Source organism: Ceratotherium simum, chromosome 11, assembly GCF_057802395.1.
Source record: "Ceratotherium simum simum isolate JZ-2026a chromosome 11, ASM5780239v1, whole genome shotgun sequence".
NCBI classification, from domain to species: Eukaryota; Metazoa; Chordata; class Mammalia; order Perissodactyla; family Rhinocerotidae; genus Ceratotherium; species Ceratotherium simum.
In genome coordinates this window covers 44,462,872-44,470,490 of record NC_141910.1, presented here as the reverse complement: position 1 = coordinate 44,470,490, position 7,619 = coordinate 44,462,872, and positions in this window count along the sequence as shown.

Genomic DNA, 7,619 nt, shown 5'->3' with positions numbered 1-7,619 from the left:
TGGTGGAGTCATTCACTAGGATAGGAGAAAGAGGATGGAAGCATATTGTTGGTGATGGTGAGCTCAGTTTGGAATATGGCAAATTTGGGGTTTGTGCAGGACAAGCAAGTGGAGATGAGTAGTGCTCAGTTGGATACTCAGGTATGAAGCTCAAGTGTTGAGTCTAGACAGGAAATACGGATCTGGGAGTCATCAGTAGCTGGTAGTTGAAGCTATGCAACCAGAGGGACTGAGAGAAGGACAAGGATAACCCCCAGGTGCACAGTAGTGACAGGGCAGGTACAGGAAGAGGATCTAGAGTGGAGTGGTTAGGGAGGGAGAAGAGTTTGAGAGAACAAGCAGTGCCTGGTAGAGTCAAATTCTGCAGAGGGAAGGGAGCTGGGATAGGAAATGTCTGTGACTTTATGAACAACCATTGGTGACTTTGTTGAGTTCAGCTTCGTTAGAGTCGTGGTGGTGGAAGCCAGAGGACAGCGGCTTCAGAGAGCCTGAGGTGAGGAAATGGAGACATTGGTGTAAACTCGTCATTCAACATTGTGAGAGTAGATCACAGGTTGGATGCGGGGCTGTTTGCTTTTCAGTGGGAGAGACTTGAGCATGTTCTCCACCCCATATTCTCCAGTAATCCATTGATGACGTTGATAGACTGTTTTAGCCATGGATAGTCAGAGGCAAAGTCTCAGTTCTGCTACTCCTGTTAGACTGAAGACTTTAGCTATTTAGATCTCTTTCTAAACTCACTGGTGGCTCCTGGGCCTCCCGGGGTCCCTGTCCTGGGTTTGCTCCCTGTCCACTGTTCCAGGTGAAGGGTTTTCAGTGCCCCTGCTGCTGTCGCCACCACTGCCACACGGCAGTCAGGCCTCACCTGGTGCGACATTCGGTATCCCCTCTAGGGCCACACTTTCTCCTTCACCTGCTGGGGCCACGCACAGGTCACAGGACTCTGAGTCCTATGAAGAACTAAGGGTGGTCCCATAAACAGTGGGACTTCCCACAATGCAACTGTTGGGCGTCAAATGTGCTACAAGAGTGCTGAGGCATTGCACCTGTAGCACCTGTGGCAAGCAGGTGGGGCCTGCCTCAGATGTAACAGGACTTTCATTTCCCAGGTGTCCTTCAAATGTCTCCATTTCCTTCATGTGCCGTGATGTGGGAGGCACTGCCCCACAGGGCTCCCCCTCCAGCACACTGGCTGTGTCTTAGCCAGTCAGCTTCCTGAAGGGTATTTACAACATGACTTACATCACTCCTGGGTCTCAGTGAACTCTCCAGCCTCTTCTTTGATTTGCCCTCCGCATACTGGGAAGGCCTATTTAACTTTGCCTGGCATTTATGTGGGAAGGAACACTTCTGAGGCAAAGAGCTACTGAGGAATATCTCCCTAGCAACAACCGAGCACCCCTCTGCAGTCTTCTCTGCTTCCCTTTGTTGTTATCTGGATGACAGGAATAATCTGGCCCCTGCCCACATCAAATGCTGTCTGGGGCTGGAAACAAGCCTCAAAACATGTTTTAAATCATTTATTTCTCTCCATCTCCCACCATGCACACACTCGACTTGTGTTACACCAGCAGCAATCAATTGTGAGTGACAGTGACCCTCCTGAAGGTAGCCGACTTAGCCCCCACGGGCCAAGGCATCGCACCTGCGTCTGATTAGACACTGTGTTACCCCATCTGAGCACGTGGCACATGAAAGCCGCTTTCTCTCATGCACTTGTAGTGGGATGCTTTCTGGAAGTGTTAATGCAGGGCTAGACTTGCTCCTGCTGATCTCCTGCCTGGAATGTTCTCCCCTTTCTCTCAACCAGCCAGAGCAACACTGAATCAGTGTAAACTCCTCGTCTTACCGTGGAGACTGAGGTCCAGGGAGGTGGGTCATCCTGGCCTTATCTCCATAAAGAACCTAACTTTTAACTGGGATCTTTTTTGTTAACTCTCTGTATTAGCCTGCTTGGGCTGCCATAGCAAAATACCACAGACTGGAAGACTGAAACAACAGAAATTTATTTGGTCACAGTTCTGGAGGCTAGAAATCCAAGATCAGAATGCCAGTGGGGCTGGTTTCTCCTGAGGCCTCTCTCCTTCGCTTGCAGATGGCACCTTCTTGCTGTGTCCTTACATGGCCTTTCCTCTGTGTACATGTATGGAGAGGGAGAGAGGGAGAAAGCGGGGGAGTAGGGGGAGAGAGAGAGAGAGAGAGAGAGAAAGAGTGAGCACTGTCTCTCATCTTCTTCTTATAAGGCCACCAATCCTAGTGGATTAGGGTCTACCCTTATGACCTCATTGAACCGTAATTACCTTTTTAAAGGCCCTGTCTCCAAATACAGTCACCCTGGGGTTAAGTCTTCAACCCATTACTTTGGGGGAACACAATTCACTTCATAGCATTCTCTGTCCTTAACATACTCCATTGTTCTGCATTCTCTCCAGTGCTTGGGTATTGTACTAGTTTCCTATGGCTGCTTTAACAAATTACTACAAATTTGGTGGCTTAAAACAGAAATTTATTCTCTCACCGTTCTAGAGGCCAGAAGTCCAAACTCAGTATCACTGGGCTGAAATCAGCCGTCAACAGGACTGAACTCCCTCTGGAAGCTCTAAGCTCTGAGGGAGAATCTGTCCCTCGCCTCTTCTAGCTTGGCACCTACCAGCATTCCTTGACTTGTGGCCACATCGCATGAATCTCTGCTTCTGTCGTCACATTGTTTCCTCCTCTTCTGTGTGTCAAATTTTCCTTTGCCTCTCTTTTATGAGAACAATTACTATTGCATTTAGGGACCACCTGGATAATCCAGGATAACTCCCTTCTCAACATCCTTAACTTAATCGTATCTGTAAAGATCCTATTTCCAAATATGGTAACACTTTCAGTTTCCAGGGATTAGGACCTGGGATCTTTGGGGGGCATTATTCAGCCTACCACAGGTATATTGCTCATACACTATCATTTGGTGTTTTTATAGTGGAGTCAGCTTACGAGAGGATCCCTTGTTGGAAGGACAAGAGACCCAAAGATTTTTTCTTGGGCATGTCCAGGCAGGATAACACCCTCCAAACCATCCTCTAGACAGCTGGCTCCATCCTCTCCTGTGGCCTTCTCCTAGGACCTAAAGGGCGGGGCCGAGGGCTGGGAAGCTGCGGAGTCTTCCTGGGCAGGAAATGCTTGACGATTAGGGGGAGGAAGAAAGGAGACTGTCTTCTATGCATTCCTGTTTCAAGCCTGTTGGAGGGGTGGGCACCTCACTCCTGGAAGCCATTTCACTTGTAATACTTTGTTCACTTCTGGTTAGAGCAATCTCCCGGGAGTGGGGTCTCGGGTAGAAAGACCCTGCTTCTCCTCCTCTTACAAGAGGGTCTGACTCTCTGCTGGGTTCTCCTATCGTGACACTTATAACCTTTTCTCTCAATTACCTAAAGCACCTGATCAATTTTCAATGTGCTTATGAAGTCCAGAGAGCCAACTATGTTGAGATTTAGCGATTTTAATCAACAGTGAAGCTACCACTTTGTTTTTTTTTAAAAAAGAAGAGGTTACTGCAGAGTGAATCTTCACAAACAGTACTTTATTTGGCCACAGGAGCCCTGGTCTGCTACAAGGATGGCAGAACTTTATTGGGTGCTAATCTAACATCTAAGATTGCATTTGTCTGTTTTTCCTTCTTGCCATTTATGGTGAAAAATCTGAGGCAAGGGCGCCAGAAATGTTTTGCGTCTTGTTTCTAGTCCTATCCCAACTTCATTTTCATGCAACGAGAGTAGGGATTAGAAGATAATTAGCAATTTTGTTCTCTCACTTTTAACGATGTCTCTCCTTACTTTACGAGTTATGTTTGAACATTACTGCTTACTCTGAAAAATTCAATATGTAATTTTAATGTTGTTTCAGGCTTTTCAAAGTTTCATGTGTTTCTGGGGCATTGCTAATGGTTTACCTTAGAATGCATAAAAACTGTTATAAAGGAAACTTCAGGATAAAATCATAATCTCTTCAAGGAAACCATGTCACTAAGGTGCCATTGTTAAGGGGTGGGAGGGGAAAGGCAGAGGGAAGATTAGACAGTGATTTAGAAATATCAACATTTGGCGTCAAGGCATTAATCCTTTGTGCCCTGTAGGGTGAGCAGAACCATGTCAGTCATTGAAAGCTTTGTATTAATCTTCTCCTGTACTATCTAATTTGTGTTGATTCAAAATTAGGTTTAATTCTAACAGTTGCATTTACTCCTCCAGCACCAGGGAGACCAGCCAACTGTAACTTATATTATCTCCTCTGGTGAAGGCCACATTTGGTGACAGGTAAATGTTTTGGAAAAGCCTGTCTCCTCACCCCTTCTTTTTTGGGTTCCAGGCAAAATTATGCATTAAGTGAACTCACTCTTCATGCTTTTCATGGTCTCACTTACTCGCTGTGTCTTCCTTGCCCCAGTCCAGTTGCTAGAGTCTTGTGCTCCTGGAATAGACATCTGATAAGTAAATTCACATCCCATTGTTGATGTTTTAAGATGCTGATACCCTGGGAGTGTTCTAAGGGGACTCCACGCCTAGCATAATGCCTTATCCAAAGGAACCCATCTCTAACAGTGAATTTTCTGGCCCTGGGGCAGCTGCATACAGGAGAAATTGTTTTGAGCAGTTCATCTTTCCAGGGTCTCTTAGGTTCTGCCTGTTCCACTTATAAACAAGGCTGATTATGGGTATGGGGACAACATACTTTGGGGGTTTTAACGCATATTTCTTATGACTTGTATTAAAGATGGAATTTTCCATTGAAGCAGTACCTCAAGGGTCTCTTTGTTCAAGACTCAAATGTAATACAAGGATCTTTCCACTTCTCACTGTGGGCATTTGTGGTGTAAATGTTGGGGACTCTGTGCTGTGCTGAGACAACCCTTTTCCTGAAGTTCCTAGTAGGGAAAGAGCTAAGCCTGGGAGTGAATGTGGTCTTCCCTGAGGGTTGGACTTCTCAGAAGCCACCCCTGGGAAGAGGCAGGGTCCTCAGGAAACCAGAGTCTGGAAGTCCAGGACTTCATCTCTCTCTGGGCTTCAATTTTCTGAGTTTGGGATTCAAGGAGTTTGAGAGAACGTCAGGGGCTGTATGCTTCTACTCCACTGAGTTGGTTTTTCTACTCAGCTAAGACTCTTCAGTGACATTTGGACTTTCCTTTCTGTTTCCTGAGGTGCTTTCTCCCTTAATCCTGGGGATGCTCAATCAGAAATTACAGCCCAGCCTGGGAAAAGATGTGGTGAGGGATTGTGAGGAAGCTCCCTGGGGGTACTGCTGGTGGGATAGCTGCTTGTGTGTTCAGTCCAGGGACTGTCATATGAACTTGTTTCATCTGGTGCCATTTCAGGAGATACTTAGCCCTTTTCACGTCTTCCATCGTCATAAATGGCTTTCCCTGAACACCCAACAGCCTCACTGTTGAAGTGTCCCCAATCCGGCATTCAGGTTACAGCGTAGGCACTATTGACTGGGCATGAGCTTTCACAAGATGGTGGCTTATTGCGTATAAAATTCTAACCCTGGGAACCACCTGTTCAGCAGCCTCGATTCTTGAGTCACTTCTTATTCCACTGAGTGAGACCGCTCAGGCATGGGCCCAATTCTTTTAGTCCTGGAACTAAGCATTTTCTACTTCAATCCCTGTTTCTGGACTATTTTGAGTAGAAATACTACCAGGATGTAGTGTATCCTTTTGTTTGTTCATAATCTTCTTCCTCTTGAGTATGGCCCCTCTCCCTAAAAAAATGTCACCAGTCACTCAAGGCCCCATTTGGGTCCTCTTTTTCCATGAAGCCATCCCAGGTCTCCCCCTCCCCAGAACTCAAAGCTCTTTTTTCCCAACAATCTTTTGGCAATGAATCACACACATGCCTTCTGACTTACTCCAACAATCATTTTATGGTGAGCATAATACCCACTTCACTTGTTCAGCCTCACTAATTTTGATGTATGGCAGACATCTCTATCTGCACAATGAATCCCTGGAATATTAACTCTATTTTGCACAGTGGCTTTGATTTGGGCAGATGTTTTTATCTATCAGCCATGTCAATCTGCTTTCCATGAAGAAAATTTGGCTGACCTTCAAAGGACGAAGATTATTGACCTCCCTTGGAAGCCAAAGGAAGTGAACTCACTATCGGATTTTTAAAGTAAAAATGGAAGATAATTAAACGCAACACAGTACTTGTAAAACAGATTTCATTGTGTTATATACATCACTTCATAAAATGAGCATAGTTCCCATTCTCCCACGTGACGTTCTTTATAGCATTTTACCACAGAATAATGACTCTCTGACAACTCAAGAAAGAAATGTTTAGGCCTACTTCTTAAGAACTTGCTTTAAGAACAAGGTGAAAATTAAACATTCTCGAATGGAAGTCCAGCTGGATGAAATGGTGTGCCATCAGAATAAACACGTGACGTCCCAGGTATAATTTGTGTACAAAATATAACTTTTTTGTGTTTTAAAATACTTGTCAAGTTAATTCATGGACTTCCTCCATTCCATGACTCAAATGTTTTGTGGGGAGACTTGAGAAAAAATGGTAACTTTCAGTAACATAGAAAGGAATAGACTATGATTCTGGAGACCTGGGTTTTCTTGCCTATTCAACCAGTTTAATCTTTTGTGTTTGTTGACAGTGACATTGACTCACTGAAATGTGATAATTAATGACTTTATGTTTGTGAAGAGCTAAGTTTTGAAAACCTGAAGTTTTGATATTTTTAAGCAGATAATTTTACGCAGAAATAATATATCTTGTCCTTTGTTAGGTCTCACTGCCCAGGGGAAAGATCGCCCACAAGAACCTTGCCTACAACACGAAAGGTCTCTACTTATACAAATTGCACAGTCTCTTTTCTGGTTGTTGGCTTGCCATTCTGAGTTTGCAAATAAAGTGCATCACGATAAATTAGGTTAAAAGTGGGAGAAAGTTCAAAGGCTGAGAACATCAAATCAGCTCTCAGCAGGTGTAAGTCAAAAGTGCCTTTTTGCAGGAGAAAGCCACCACCAGTCGTGCCCCTGCTCCCTGGAGAAGGAACCAGGCATTAGAAGGGCGGCCACAGGAGAACTGACTCAACAAAATCGTTCATAAGCTGGATGTGGCTTTGTTTCATCTCTAATAGGGGCATGTTTGTTTGTATAATCTCAATTATACCTAACCTAATGGGAGAGACTGTGTGTGAAAGGGCCTGGAGAAAGTATAATGGCTAGATAACTGGAAGGATGCATTATTGCTTAGATTCTATCAAACAAACCCAAGACTGGCAGAGCTGTTCTCCTTATTTGTCACAGAGGGAGCAGCTGAAATGCACAGACATTCCTCATCATTTCACCTAATAGTTTAATCTTTTGCTGGAGGTCATGCTGCAGATGAAGAATAAAATGAGAGAACGAATATGGTCAATAATAATTAAGATGAGGAAAAGTGTTGAAAGAGCCTGGCTAAAAATTAGGGGATACATCAGACTCTTTCTCATTCACAAGGTTTAGAAGGGGCTGGGAAGTCTATTTGAACTGTGAACTGTGAGTGGGGTGTGGTCACACAGAGAAAGAACACTGGAAAATCGTGGGATAGAAATGCAACTGGGAATTAAGGCAAGCA